At 40.2% G+C, this 15,003-nt stretch overlaps 1 protein-coding gene and 1 long non-coding RNA gene across 3 annotated transcripts in view; one reads left to right on the plus strand and one right to left on the minus strand.

Annotated features, from left to right (window-relative positions):
• LOC137155404 (uncharacterized) overlaps positions 1-11,026 on the minus strand; it is a 111,826-nt gene extending 100,800 nt beyond the window's left edge. Inside the window, exons 1-2 of the long non-coding RNA XR_010920452.1 lie at positions 10,419-11,026; positions 9,174-9,270 (exon numbers count right to left, since the gene is read on the minus strand). This is a non-coding gene — a long non-coding RNA (uncharacterized lncRNA). The remainder of the gene's footprint in view (positions 1-9,173; positions 9,271-10,418) is intronic.
• A 402-nt stretch (positions 11,027-11,428) lies between these two features.
• SMPD3 (sphingomyelin phosphodiesterase 3) overlaps positions 11,429-15,003 on the plus strand; it is a 203,535-nt gene continuing 199,960 nt past the window's right edge. For both annotated transcript variants that reach the window (XM_067551617.1, XM_067551628.1), the window contains exon 1: positions 11,429-11,486. The gene's annotated coding sequence lies outside the window, so the exon portion shown is untranslated. The remainder of the gene's footprint in view (positions 11,487-15,003) is intronic.

Consider the following 15,003-nt stretch of genomic DNA (forward strand, 5'->3'; position numbering starts at 1 on the left):
TACTTCTGGGATTCCTGTGCTATGCAGACCCTCCATATCCCCCTCCAATGTGCGTACTTCTTGTATCAATCATCTGATCCTAAATAGAATACACTCTCCTATATAGAAATCTTTAGAACTACTTATCTGAACAAAAATTCTAACTTAGGTGATGCTTATTGGCAGTTGAAAACATGGGTGGAAATGGTGCTTGCAGCATCTGTTAACAGTATACACTCATCTTTCATTAAATTAATTCACAGACTAGGGATCTTATCAAATTCACTGCTGTCCTGATTCTCAGGTAGCAGCAGGTATCTATGGCTGGCCTGGAGGCTGCAACATTCTGGCCTAACTTAGAACCCTCAAATGCCATGCACCCTTTTAGATAAATGCAATGCAGGGCAGCTGGACTGTGCACTGTGTGAAGTGTAATGCCATAAGCACATAACACAGTTTGCACTGACTTCCTATTTACTTCTGGGTACCATTCTTAGGTCTGGTAGTGACTGTAATGCTCTGAAGCATGTCTACCTGAGAGCTCGTCTGACTCTATACTTTTCCATAGCAGTTCAGACCACCATGGAGGCTCTCACTGTCAAACACATGATTAAAAATTGCAGGACCAGCCATAGGGCTTTCTAGTTTATTGCCTCCTCACTCCACTTGGGAGTTTTACCACAGTTTGAGTTTAGGAAGTTTTGGAGCATGATGCAGGATTATTTTGTTTAGCCTCTTTCTGACTTTTTTTTAGTTACCTCTTTAATTTCTTTCCTGAATAAATAATTTCCCTTCACCTAGCCACTGCAGATGGTTTTATGCCATTTGTAGTTTTTCAAGGTCACAATCCTGTAATAGGAACTGAATAAAAAACCAAAAACAAGTGGCAGTGTGTTTCAGTGGATAGGGTATGAACTGATTCAGACATCCTGGGTTTATGCCAGTTCTGCCACTGACCTTTCTGTGCCTCTGTATAACCTCCTACTCTTTTTCTCTCTCGTCTGTTTAGATTGTAAACTCTTTGGTACAGTAATTATCTCTTACTGAGTGTTGTTAGTTCAGTGCCTAGCACAACTGGTCCCTGATCTTGACCTGTGCTTCTAGGCACTACTAGAATATAAATAATAAATGTATAGGGTTTGACCCTAAAAGCCCAATCCAGCAAACAATGAAGCTTGGAAATAACCTTAGTCATATGAGTAATTTTACTGAAATCAATGGTATTACTCATATGAATTAAGTTTATCCCCTATTTGTAGAATTGGTCCTTAACGTATAAAAAGCAGTTAACTGCTATGGCAATAAATACTCTAAAGTAAAAATAATTATAATTTAATCTTGAGAGTATTCTAAAAAACTAAGATGTCCAAAAAACTTCAGAACCTGCTTTACAGACCAAATTTTATTTTAGACAGTACTCAACAGAGAATAGAAAATGAAAATAATCTGTTTTTAAAAAACAAATAAGCAGGGCTTTGTCTTGAAAGAGTTGAAACAAGTATGTTGAGGGATTACAAAAGCTTTATTTTAAGATGGCTCTTTAACAAAAAAAAAAAAAAAAAAAAATCAGACAATCCCGATCACTCTCTCAGGGCTATATTTAGAAAAACAAAGTATAGTAAATCTGGTCATTTTGTTACCTTATTTTTTCAAAAGAAAATTTTTTCCCATTACATTTCATGTTTTCTATTTTGTAGCAAAATTCCATTTTGTTTAACAGAATTTGTATTTCAAGGTAGAAAACAGACACATTTAACTGTTTTATAGAGCTTTTTACAGATTCCTACAAAAAAAATTCAAAATAGTATTTAAAAGACAGTCTTTTCTCATTAGAGCTGCCCTGCTGAACCCAACAGGACTACTCCATAAGGGTTGAAACATCCAGCCCTTTCTGTTCAATGGACAAACTGCTAAGCAGCAATAAAATATCCTGAGTCATTAATCAGCGCATTTGATCTGTGGCAGAAAATGAAAGCTTACCTTCTTCCTCAGTGTCCTTGTATGCTTCACTGATCAACAAACAAGTGAATAGGTTGGCAAAACATGCAGCTAGGTTGGAGGCAAACACCTCTGTAGCTTTGCTCCTTCAGTTGAACCCAGTTTTCACCAGGATTCAGGAAAGAGTCACCATACATTTTAAGCAACTAGACATTCTACCCATTTTAGTAGAATCCTAAAGCTAAGGTGTAACCCTGATAAAAAGAGAACGAACAACTCAAGACTCCTCTTTTCCTCTAACATTACGAGACTAAAATAGATTAGTTACAAAAAGACCAAGATGCAGGCCGTAAGAACTTAACTAAAGAAGACATTTGTTGTATTGTACAGAACAAGCTTGCTTCAACAAATAAGTACAGAGAAAAGAAGGGTTGTGTGTGTATTTTTAACATTGAGGGTAATTAACTATTGGAAAAATTCACCAAGGGCTGTGGTGAATTCTCAATCACTGGCACTTTTAAAATCAAGATTGGATGTCTTTCTAAAAGATATGCTCTAGGAAATTTTTCAACGAAGTTCCATGGCCTATGTTGACCAGAGGTCATACTAGATGATCACAATGGACCCTTTTGACCTTGAAATGTATGAATCTATCAATATCCTTTTAACAAAGCATGCTGGGAAGGAGAGCATGAGGCTGTTATTTCCCAGCCAGTGCTTAGGAAGACACAAGGAAAGAAAGAATTGCTGCTTGGAAGAGCCTGAAGAAATAAAGTGGTGAAGCCCTAGATGTGAGGGATTAAAGAGGCTTTTCTGTTTAAGAAAAGCCTATTGACTGTATATTTAGGAAGATTAAATACCAATACCTTAAGTACGCTACCACAACTAATGTAATGGAGAAGTTTCTTAAAAAACTAAAGTGTTTATCTGTAAACGTTTATCATCACTTCTGTGGAGGGTAGGGTATATTGACTCACAGCTATGACTAGTAACAGAACCTGTGGTGCACTTTAGAAAATATATTCCTGGTAAGTGTACATACTCTCCTTGAAGTACTCCTATTCTAATAGCTCTGATAAAGAAACTAAAATGGAACAAGGCAGAATTAAAAACAACTGGAGTAACTTGAATTTGATACTAAAAAAGTTAGGGTTGTAATCTTGCTCCAAGTGGCTTTCAGGAATGGGCCCAAAGGCTCATATTTAAAATACCTGTCTTTGACAGCACACTAAATTTAAAAACTTTTAAAAGCCTCCATTTCTTCAAAAATGAAGATAAGATATGATATGTATTTTATAACAGAAAATCATCAAATATCCTGGTTATTCCTAGGCAGTAACCTTAGCTAAGCTATTTCTTCCTTACCTGATCTACTTGCTTTCATAATAGATTAAAAGTATAATTGCAGGGTTTTGCCCATGAAGCTGATGTAAGCACAGCTTGTGCTGCTTACCCATTCTGTAGCCCTATGAATGTTAATTAAGAGAACTTAAGTCATCTTCTATGTGGTACAGAAGATATGAGACATATAGAGCTCACTACTCTATTTGCTGCTACCATATAACTAACTCTAGGATGAAATGCTGCAACTCTTTATCACAGCTCAGCCTCACTTAAAACAACAATTTAGGAGAGGAGGAAAGATTTTCTAAATCAAAACTACAGTAGAAAATCAGGCGGGGATAATGGAACTGACCTGCAGTTTCCTCATAACAATGAGCTTTACACTCTGTATCTAACAAAAAGTTATGGCTAAGGGTGCTGTCTCTAGATATTGCAATAGCAACCAGCTAAAATACTACTAGAGTTTACTTCCATCTTAAATTCTTGAATAGTAATTGGGACAGAGGGAAGGAGGGGGAAGAAAAGTATATGAAGAATTTTTTAAAAAGATGCTACTTTTAACTGACTGCTTATTCTACATGCAGTTTTTAATAGAGCACACTTAATTTGTCTGTATTTTGTACTAATATGATGTCCTACCAAAATATTGGTTTGTGATAACCAAGGCTGTACGCGTTAGAGTATAAAAGGTGATTAAAATGCAATTGCCTGTGCTGGACAGAAGGAAGCTTTCACAGACTCCTGGTGCATCCAGTAACAATGCAGAGAGCTTTCTGCTTATTCTCTTATACTCTACAATAGAAACAGTCTGCCAGTGACAAAAATGTTACTGGATTAAAGCTATTATCTTCCAGCATGAAAAGTTATGAAAGAAACTTGAGTTGAACAGTAAAAAATAAAATTCCCTCCACAAATTACAACTGGCCTTAAGTTATATATACAAAATAAATATAGAGTATGAAAACTACCTGCCAAGCATTGGATGCCTTAGTTCCCTAATCTATGGTTATTCCCCTCCAAAATAAGTGGACCAACAGTTAATTTAGAAAGTTACAGCATCATCACAATCAACATTATAAGTAGTGATGGCCCTGTACAGTATGAACCCTAAATTTTTTATAGATATGCTTTGCTACCTTGCTATTAGGCAACAGTAGTGTCTAGGTTTGTCAACTTTATTTTGACTGTATATTTCGATAGCTGACACAAACCAAAAACTCTCTTTTAAAGGGATTGCTGTTCAAATGGTGTGTATCTGCTACAAAACATGAAATGTGGGGCCATGTTTACCAAGGCTTTCAGAAATCAGCACACCAGGCTATTCTTTTGGAAAATTTAATCTAGAGGATCAGCACAAAATTATTTAAGCAAAACTGCTTTCTGGAACTTGTTTACAGAATCTCTTAGGTCTCGTTATGCCAGTAGAACTGGAGAGCTGACAGATGTGGACAAGCTGCAAAGGCTGAAAAGTGACTGTCATATTTAAACAGTATACAAAGCTATATTATCTAGGATTGATCATTAGAAGATCCAGAGATCTAGACCTAGCAAAGGATGGGGCTCAAATACCAGCTAACTCCTATTAGCTGATTGTTTGCTTCAGCAAACTGGCACTTGCTGGAGGACATCTTGGGAGGCTCTGTTCACTGCAAAACTACTTTCAGTTCTCTAAATGTTCCTCCAAATGTGTTAAAAGCTCTCTATTCCCAATCTCTTAATTTACACAGATAGTTTAACTGTACTAACAATTTTCCTTTCCAAGATCAATTAATAAGCAATTATTTTATGGTACTGACTTGTGTATTGTCTTCGGATGGAACACCATCCCAGAATAAACTCACCACTCCCACTACAACCTGAAATTATGTCAACTAAGCTTCTTTTAAAGAGCACCATAATACTTTACATCACAGGCAACCTGGCCCATGGAGCTTTGGGGCCACATTCAGAATAGAGACAAATGAGTAAATTCAGACCGGTTTAACCAAGTCTGAATTTGGTCATTAGTTTAACTCCCTCAGTCACTTTTACACTCCTAATATTTTGAGATGTATTCAATTAATCAAACGATGGAAGATCGAAGCACTTCTACCTTTAGCCCCCAACACTTCCATGCGGTCACTGGAACAGTCTGTATACATTATTAATCCTCTTTCCTTTAATCCCCAGGTTAGTGTCTCCCAGTAAATGAGGCCTAGACTTTTCTACAACATCAGATTTCTGTCCACTACCTATGTAATCTCTGACCAGAACCTTTCATTCTTCATACAAGCCCTAAGTGAGTTTAACAGATGCCTGAGAATGTTACATTTTAGCTACTGGAGTTAGGAGTCCACTGGGCATTAACGTATTTTGAAGGTGTACAAATAATTCAAATTGCAGCTCAAAGTATCCACCCGTAAGGTCCCAATCCTGCCACCTTCATGCAAGCAAAGCTCCCACTGAAGCCAAAGGGAACTTTGCCAGCATGGCAGTGTCCAAATAGGGCCCTAAGACAGTAGAGTCAATGTTTATTTTCAGAAACTGAGTGTACAGTGTGTATTTTCTTTGCTACTTTCATCCAACCATGTCTGTACATTTCCTTCAAATGCCTTCCTGACTGCTTCAAAATAGTAAAGAGCAGCTAGACCTAATATATAATGCCCCATTTCACTTTCAGCAACCATGATCCCTTTCTGTTAAACCAAACTGATCATCTGCTTGAGTTACCACTAGCCTCAAGGATTACAAAGAAAGGATAGTTGTTTTTTTTTTAAACTAACCTTACCTCCTATCTGAATTGTCTGTCTTCCCTTGCAAAAGTCTAGTCGCTCTTCCTTCCTCATTGCTTCTAGACTCTTAGAATAGCAATAAATGTTTATCAAGGATGACTAAGACCAACTGCTTCCTCTACTGTGTATCTAGTTTTGCTCTGGAGTTAGTACCCTTCCCTGAACACTATTACATGTGTATTGTGAACACAGTGGTGTGGCACGGTGACATTCTGAAAAAGCCTTTAACCACAAGTGACAGAGCCATGAGTAAGTTATACAGGTCACCTCATCTGAGTGTTGATAAAATCTTTATACCACACCACACCATAAGGTGTTTTGTATATTCTATATACACTGCAGAAATTAAAACAACTCCAGGATTTTTTTTTACTCTTAAATACTGGATTATTTGAAAGCAGATCCAAGCTGTCTTCTAAAATTGACTTAAAATTTCCTATGCTAAAACATAAAATACAAGGTCATAGTGATTTACCTGATCTCCTTCCAATGGCATAAGGCTCTCATTTCTAAGGATTGCAGGACTACAAAATATTACAATATCTGAAGGACTACAAAATATTAAAATCATAATGTCTGAAGGAATAAAAATACCCATCACTAGCCCAGGTTTGAATCCTTCCTGTTCTTTGCCCACAATAAATATTTCACATGGCCTGGCAATTAATCCTGTTGAGATCCCCTCCATATATTATATATACACATCCATATAACCTAGACTATCCAACCCTTTACACCTTTTCAGTGTTTCCTATGACATTTGGACAGAGGCTTTACTTTATATGTATGAGTACACACTACATTTCCAGTCTCTCTGAGTATTAACTCCTACTTACAGTTTCTGGAGAATGAAATATTTAAATGTTGCACTGTAGCTCCAAACACTAAAAATAAAATTCAAAGAAGGCTCTCATTCCATATGCTGATGTGGCATCTCTTTTGGCTATATTATTTGGCACAATGTCTACTTTGCTGCTCAGATATCAAATATACTGTAACCTCTCCTACTAACAAAGGGGTCTTCCTATATTTTCTCATTTATTGTCAATCAATGTTTCTCAGTTTATTTTTTGGCAAGATAACTGAAGTGAAATATTGCTCTGGCTGTAATTGACTGAGGCTGAGAAAATGGAGGTACTGAGGATGAGTCACTACAGCTGCAGTTCTTTCATTTAACAAAAGAAAATGCTTAGGAACGGACCTGGGAAATGATTAGACAGAATGATTAACGACTTTTGGCTTGGTTGTTTTAATGTTTTCTATGCCTATCAACATAGCATTTGGGTGTATAACAAATTGAAAACAAGCAACACATTAAATTACCCTTAATAGACAACACTAATACCATTCCTCTCTTCTCCACAAGGATGGAGGAGGGTGGTTCGCTGTGATAGAGGTGGGAGTTATTTCTTCTCCCTACTCTCACTAAGATTGGGATTCTTCTAATTTCCTCCTTTTCCTGAACCCTGTGCTAAGGAAAAAGGAGATTAATTTTGCAGGGTAAGCAGAGCTGTTGTCAGCAACAATAGTACACTCCAGCTGCTGTCAGCAGCAGCAGCCAGGATGTATGAATTCAGTTACTTGGCCCCATTTGAATGCCTGAATATTGCCTATGTGAGACCTTAAAACACACTATATTTGATTTGATAAGGCCACTCCACTTTCATGAAGGATTTGAACTATGATGAGCTCTAACAAACCATACACATTCCCAGCCTGAGCAGACCCTATGCCATTTTCAAAGCTGTTCCTAGTGGAATTTTTTTAGTAATTTGGAATTAAAGAGATGTTTGTTCTTCCATAACTGTGCCCAGAAAGCATTCGCAGCTCAGTGCTATTTCAGAGCAGCGTTGGGGTTTGAGGTTTGGGCGTGCTTCTGGATGAGCCAGTGTCTCCTATGGGTAACATATAATGACTGTTCTTACCAGGCCCTTTAATCGGAGGACAATAGGAACAGTCTTGCTGAATGAATGAACTTTAAGTTACCTATATTTTGGATATGTTCCTTGTGTTTCCTGGTTTGTGCTTCTTTCTAAAGCAGAGTAGTCCTACCACTGCAGCAGAGAAGCTTCAGCTGAGAAAGGAACCTAATGCCTAAACCAGAGGATTAAGGACCTGATACAAAACTCATTGATGCTAATGAGATTTAGCTCATGCATTGAATTTTAGAAAGGTTTATGGGAATCTCTTATATTCCTGTGTTCCCATCACTCCAGCTCCATTATTTTATTAAATTCCCCTCTGGGAGAATTATGCCACTGTCTCAGTCTCAGCTATGACATATTCTTAAAAATCATCAAGCTGGACCTGGCACAAATCTTGGCAGTTTCACTCTGTTGTTATGGGCAGGAGCAGAAAAGGAACATGAGATAGGCTACTGTTACTTGGTTAAGCTGGGTAAGAAGGAGAAACAAGTAAAGGAAGGAAGTTGCTTATTTTCCTTTGTACCTGATTGTCTCTTGAGCTAATCTTCATGATGATTGAAGAGAAGGCAAGTAAGATCATACAGTAAACAGAATTAAAAGTGGAACATTTACCTTACAGTCATGTAAACAACCAAAAATACCAAGATTTCTTTCCGTTGCAATAAGATAAATGCTGTTCTAACCTTACCTAATTCATATTACTAAAACTGAGTAATGCTGAAAAGCTTTTGCTTTTCTTGTGCATTCAAAAAAATATCTTGCTTAAATGAGTCCTTTACATATCGAGCAGCCAAATACTGGAAACAGTATAAGGAGTAATCCTGCACTAGTCAGGTGGGAATGGACTGGGACAGTTCTCAGGTTGCTGTACATGTACCAGTGGTGGTATACAAACTGCAGTAAGGTGGTGTGCAGGTATGAGCTAGCCTGCCACACACTACATGTCTGTATGGAGTCTACTGTCATGCTCTAAAAGTTCCCTACCACGTCTTCATCTACTCCCATTCCAAAACAGGGTAGGCCAAAGCACTCCAGGGAACACAGTGAGTGGCAGCAGGGTCCACACAGACTCTACCTTTACTAGCCTGCTGTGCACCATGTGTACAGCCCAACTTGCCACAAACTAACTGTTTGTATAGACTAGCCTGGCGTGCCACTGTAGGTATGAAAATCGCTGAATTAGATGTAATAGTATATTGAATATTAACTTACCCACCTCCTCACCCTGACTCCATGAGTGCACCTGCTTTACTGGTCCTGTAGCTACCAGAGAAGATTGTCACCAGGACTCCTGAAGCCATTCCTGACAGAAGCTTGGAAAGAAGAGAAAAGAGCTGGGGAGTCAGTGTGGTCCCTGCCTGCTGGAAGAAAGCATAGTAAACTTTCCTGACTCTCTGTGTCAGAGTAGTCTATGCAGAAGATAATGAGGCCCAACGGAAGTTACTGCAGCAAGGAAAATATAAAGAAAACAAACTGCCTCCTTGAGTGCACTAATCCCATAATTTCCTGCATTTTATTAGTTTGTTTTCAGTACTATTATTACTGGAAAAACTTCCCTTGGTCTTGAAAAAGAGTGGCAGGTGGGTATAAGGCAGTTTAGAGTGACCTCACCAGGGGAGCGCGCACGCGCACACCCCCCTCAGGTCCCAGCTTCTTTTAAACTAGGACATTAAATTTAAAGCAAACTACTTTTAACCCCTAAAAAAACTTGTAACATACATGTAGAAATTTACCAAACCCAAGGTTCAAAGAGTTGAAATAAACGAGTTGTTCAGTATGTTTCCATTGGCTTTGGTCAATATTGGAATATTGTGAAATTTAAAACAAAATAATTTCCTTTCAAAATGCAAACTTTTCCTTCTCAATCCCTACTGTAACTTGATTAAATTATGAATTTATTCTGTAGTAGGGCACATCAATTATAAATACACAGCACAGCCTCCCCCCTTTTTTCTTCTTTTCTGGTTTAATGAGAAGAATGTATATGCCTGGAAGTCAGGCCTGCTAGGTTCTATTCCTAGCTTCAACTCTGCCTCAGTTTCCCCAAAACAGTTACTGAACAATCCTCACAGTGCTTTGGAATGGCCTGGCAAGCACGCGTTAAGGGTTAGTATTTAATGATGGATTCGTCTGCAAACCAGTACAATTTAGCCCGGAATAATTTTTGTTATAAATGTTAAATTCCAGCTAAATTCGCAGAAGCTTTCACAAACATTTTGATTAATACTGCAGTATTACCAACCCCATACAATTAGCTTAAAAATCATCTCTTACTTTTTTTAAAAAACAGTTTTATTTGCCTCCTGAGCCTTTGGGGAGGGGGAAGTCACATTTTTCAACTCTCCTCTGCAGCAAGGAGGACTGTGTCTACAACTTCCGGGTTTTTTGTCCCCCCCCTTTCCCAAGAAAAAGCCAAGACTTTGTCACATGACACGTGCAGCGAGGCTTTCATGCCACACACCTGATGCTGTGAAGCTGGCAGTATCAGACTCAGGAGCTGGAGGATGCCCCAGGCGGGGAAGACGTGGCACACGCACTGCGAAGGAAGCCTGCCGGGGCTGCAGGTACCGAGCTTCTCTTTGGGTTCCTGGGCTCCACAGGTGGGGAGGAGGGGGTGAACTGAAGGGCTCCGTCCACTGCAGCCCTCCCGCTGGGGCAGGGGAAATGGCGCGGGCCTGGTCAGCCCGGCCCTTAGCAACAGGTGGCAGTGGGGCTGGTCAGTCCCCAGTGGCTTCTTGGGCCCGCTCGCAGACATGGGCCTGCCCTCGCCCTGTCTTCAACGGGCGGCCGACCTGCCTTGCCGCCGCACGAGGCTCAGACTTTCTCCCGCCTCACCGACAGGCCTGCTGGGAAATGTAGGCCTAGTCCCGGACTGAGGAGGAGGAGGCAGCCCTGGCCGAGGGCCTCTGCCAACGACCCTCCCTCGCGTCTTCCACCTGCCCCGCCTTTAGGCCGAACGTATCAGCGGGGCCAATGGGCCCCTGGCCGCCGCTTCTCCGACTCAAAGCACTACAAATCCCAGGGGCCAGAGGGATCCGCCGCGGAGGCCGCTGGGAGAAGTAGTTCCCCCCCCCCCCCGCAATGCTCGGAACGCGAGCTGTCTCCCCTTGAGCGAGCAGCACGCGGCAGGGAGCGCGGCCGCAGCAGAATCAATCCGCGAGCCGCAGCTCCGGCGGCGGAATCAATCCCTGATCCCGGCTCCAGAAGCAGCGCGGCCCGCGGGGCGGAGGGAGAGGGCTGGCGGCGGGGGCGGCGGCGCGCGCGGATAGGCTGCGCGCTCCGAGGCTGGCTCCGCCCGTGGGTCTGTGTGGAGCTGTTCAGCGCCCAGGTGCTGAGTCTCTCGCTCGCTTAGCGAAGCTCCGGCTGCTTTCGCTCTTTCCCCTCGACGCTGCCACGGGCGGCGATGGGACTAGTATCAAGCCGCCGCCGCCGGCTCCAGGCACAGTGAGCGACTCCGGCAGCCCCTCAACCCCGGAGGTTTGGATGCGGCAGCCTCAGCACCCCCTTTGCTTTTTGGGGGGCACGCCAGGTAAATCCTTCACCCCGCCCCTCTGCACTGCATCCCCGCCTGCCTCGCTCGCGGCTTTGTGCTGCATGTGGGCGTGAGGCTCGAATCCGGAGGGGCATTTCCTGGTGCCTTTGGAGCCTGAGACAGCAGAGTGGATTCTCTGGGGGGAGCACTTTGTAGTGCACCTGTGAACAAAGCTGCACACCCCATATGCTTTTCAGCAGTTGCATTATTTAATTTCCCTGGGGGGGAGGAGAGGTTGGATACAGATATGCAAAAACCTGTGCCCTAGCTGCATCTGCAAACTCCCACATGTATGCAGTAAAGTGGGTTTTGCTGGGCACCCATGTTTGCAAAAACTGGACCTTAATTTGTATTTGTTCTGTTGGAAAGTGTATGTGGATATTTGCGTGGTTAAGCAGCATACAAATGAAATGTAGCACTTGTGATATAGCATCAGCTGCTAGCTAACGCTGTAGTTAAGGTTGCAAAATGGTTTCCTTGGGTACCCTCATTATCTGTAGTGATTGTATGATTTCTTTGCACACTGCAGTAATTTCTAATTCATTCCTGTTGGGGTTGCTAGCTACATCAAATGGCTGAGACAGGCTGGTGTATGTAGTTCCTATGAATATTCATCAGAAGGGGGAGGGAGGAAGAAATCTCTCAGATATGTTTAAGGCCAAATGTCAAGTTACCTACTTGGTGAATTCATTTTGCTGCCATCCATTGTCCTTCTATGCCTGATGCTTCAGGCTTCCTGAGTAGGAGCTGGGTGGTGGGAAGGGAGTTGAATGTGAATACTGAACATGCATAATAAAGCATGGTGTGCCTTTAACTGTTTCTTTAGACAGTGACTTGTACTTTCAAAGGGATAGTGGGTCTTATAAACTATCAACAAATCATATGCTTTGTCCCAGACCAGACATAGTAGGTTGAGGATCTGCATATTCTTCAGTGTTGGGGATTATGGTTGCTGTAGTATTTCAGAGGCTGAAATAAGAAGCTGGCACAATGAAGTGCTTATTTCAAGTGTGGATAATGAGAATGAAGTTTAATCTAGGAGTGTTCTTCCAACAAGACAAAAAGCATGCAAATGTTTTTTGTGTTGACTTCAGCAGAGGAAAGATGCAAAACTGAGAGGAATGCATTGCTTAGTTTGAGAGAACCAAATGCAGTTCAATTAACACACTGACATGTGGTCTATACTCTTCACATTCTGCTTCTAGATTATAGTAAGAAGGAATTTTTGTGTGTAAAGTTGATTTTATTTATTTATGTATTTTTATTACTCTAATGTATTGTTCCAGAAACAAGTCATATAAACAGTTACTGGGAATAGTAAAGTAGTTCCACTTATTTGAAAGGCAAATATATGTGCCTGGTCTTAGTTTCTATCTTATTAAAGGCAGCATATTTCAGGTAAAGATTTTTGCTGTATTTCTCTTCATTACTGACTGAGAGTCAGCCATTTTTTATGCATTTATGATTTTAATGTCCACATGAGTGTTACTGTAATACTTAAATTATAGAAGAAAGGACTTTTGTTTAGTTTATCAGTGTGCTTTGTCTAACGCAGGCTTGTGTACATAGGGTACAAGTGCTGAGGGTTCGTGTAATTCAGTTTAGCAATAACTTAGTACAAACATGCAGGACAGAGCTAGTTAAAGTGAGCTCCTTTTTTATCATTCAGAAATACTAGGTAATCACATTTCATAGTAATTCCAGTAGAGCCATTGCATGTTATAACATTGTTTTAAATTTTTTGCTCTCTTTTTAAGCACATTGTACAAATGGCCTATAAAAGACTTGTTATATGTATATTGGCATGCTCTGTGCTTGCATAAAAATTAAATCAAACATTTTGGGCTCTGTACTGCATTCCTTGCTCACCTAAAACTCTCATTGACAGTCTTGGGTGTACAGAGCATGCTTTTGTGCAGCATGCTTTTAAAATCAGGTACAGTTTTAAAAATTGCAAGTAAATTTAAGATCCAAAGATGTGGATTTAGTTGTACACCTTACTACTGGTAAAATTGTTAGACTCTTGGCTAACTTTTATCTTCCCTTCCAGCAGAAATAGTGCATATTCCTTATAGCTGTTCCTCCCTTTCAATAAACGTTTTACATCTGTAAATGGGGAAATTCTAGGGATTGTGATTAATCATTTATGATTGCCATGCCATGCTGCTGAATTTTTTCATATGGTTTCATTAAAGAGAGCAGATTGAGAGGTCTGTCATTTGGCTCTTAACCAATCTGGCTTGTTTACTTAATGGTGGTAACTACTGTGTCTTCTTCCTGACTAAACTGATTCATATCTGGATACTGAAATGCCATTATTTGCCTCTAATTTAAAAAGAAACTGTTAAGTTAAAAATAGGCCCTGCTTCTTGGATCATGGGACAAAGGTAGCTGTTTATGTGGAAGATGCTCCGACCACTTTAGATCTCCCCTCTAACTCACTGTTGAATAGCCCTTGAGGAGCCATTAAAATAGCTGAGGATCAACTAAGCAAGGCATGTGCTGCCACGCCCTTTCCCAAAAAACACTTCCTACACTGAGAATTGAAGGGTGGCATAAAGGCAGCACCATTTACCACCTAGACTTTCCTTATCTGGTTGGCATTTAGAACAGCTTTAAGGCTGCTTTGTGGTACCAGAGCCAATGCAAATAATCCTAATAGGGCCAAGTATGTTTTAAAAATAAGCTTCTTTACCTATGCTGCCCCTGGATTAATAAAACAAAGTATATATTGCAAAACTAACTTTTAATTATTTCTGCAGCTTACCTATATTTCTCTCAGCCTGGACAATAACTGGTCAGCATCCATCTTGCATGCAGAGTCTGTTTCAATTAATGTCCCTTTCCAGTTCTCCTGCACTAACTAGCATTATGCAGGAAAGTTAAGTTGTAAACACTGAAGGGAAATAATTATTTAAACAAAGCTCTTTATACTGGACTGCTGAGTTCATGGAAATATTTCTATTGGACTTAAGTTATGTAAAAGCTGATTTTTTTCAGACACTAAATGTGCCAGAACGTCTGAGAAATATCTTTAAAATGAAGTGCTCCCATTTAATATCACAGTTAATCAGGGTATGTAAATAGCAGTTTTGATTAATATTGTACATCCTTATAAACAAGTGTGCACAGATGCAGTTGGAAATCAGTGATTCAGTATTTCTCAATTGCTAGTATTACTAGAAAAAGTGACTGAAAAGCATATTTACTTGGATACCCAACAGTACCAAATAAGTAGTACAATATGTAATTTAGTATCTTGTGTTTAAACAGAGGATTTTACTGTTCCCTACCCTCCTGGAGGGTGGCTGCAAATGGTGAATGTAATTTATTCAATTCTGAAAGAGAAGAGGCAACATATATTATATCATCTATCCACCTCAATTTAGCAGTGTGTTTGGCATTAACTATTATTAGATCTTACTTTCTTGTTACCGTCTGTAAATGTTCTTATTGTTAGTGTATTTACACAATTTTCCCTTCAAGAAATTACTTAAAGGCTCAATTCACCAAA

The sequence above is a fragment of the Emydura macquarii genome, unplaced genomic scaffold, assembly GCF_026122565.2.
Source record: "Emydura macquarii macquarii isolate MOO-44397 ecotype Brisbane River unplaced genomic scaffold, CSIRO-AGI_Emac_v2 contig_295, whole genome shotgun sequence".
NCBI lineage: Eukaryota > Metazoa > Chordata > Testudines > Chelidae > Emydura > Emydura macquarii.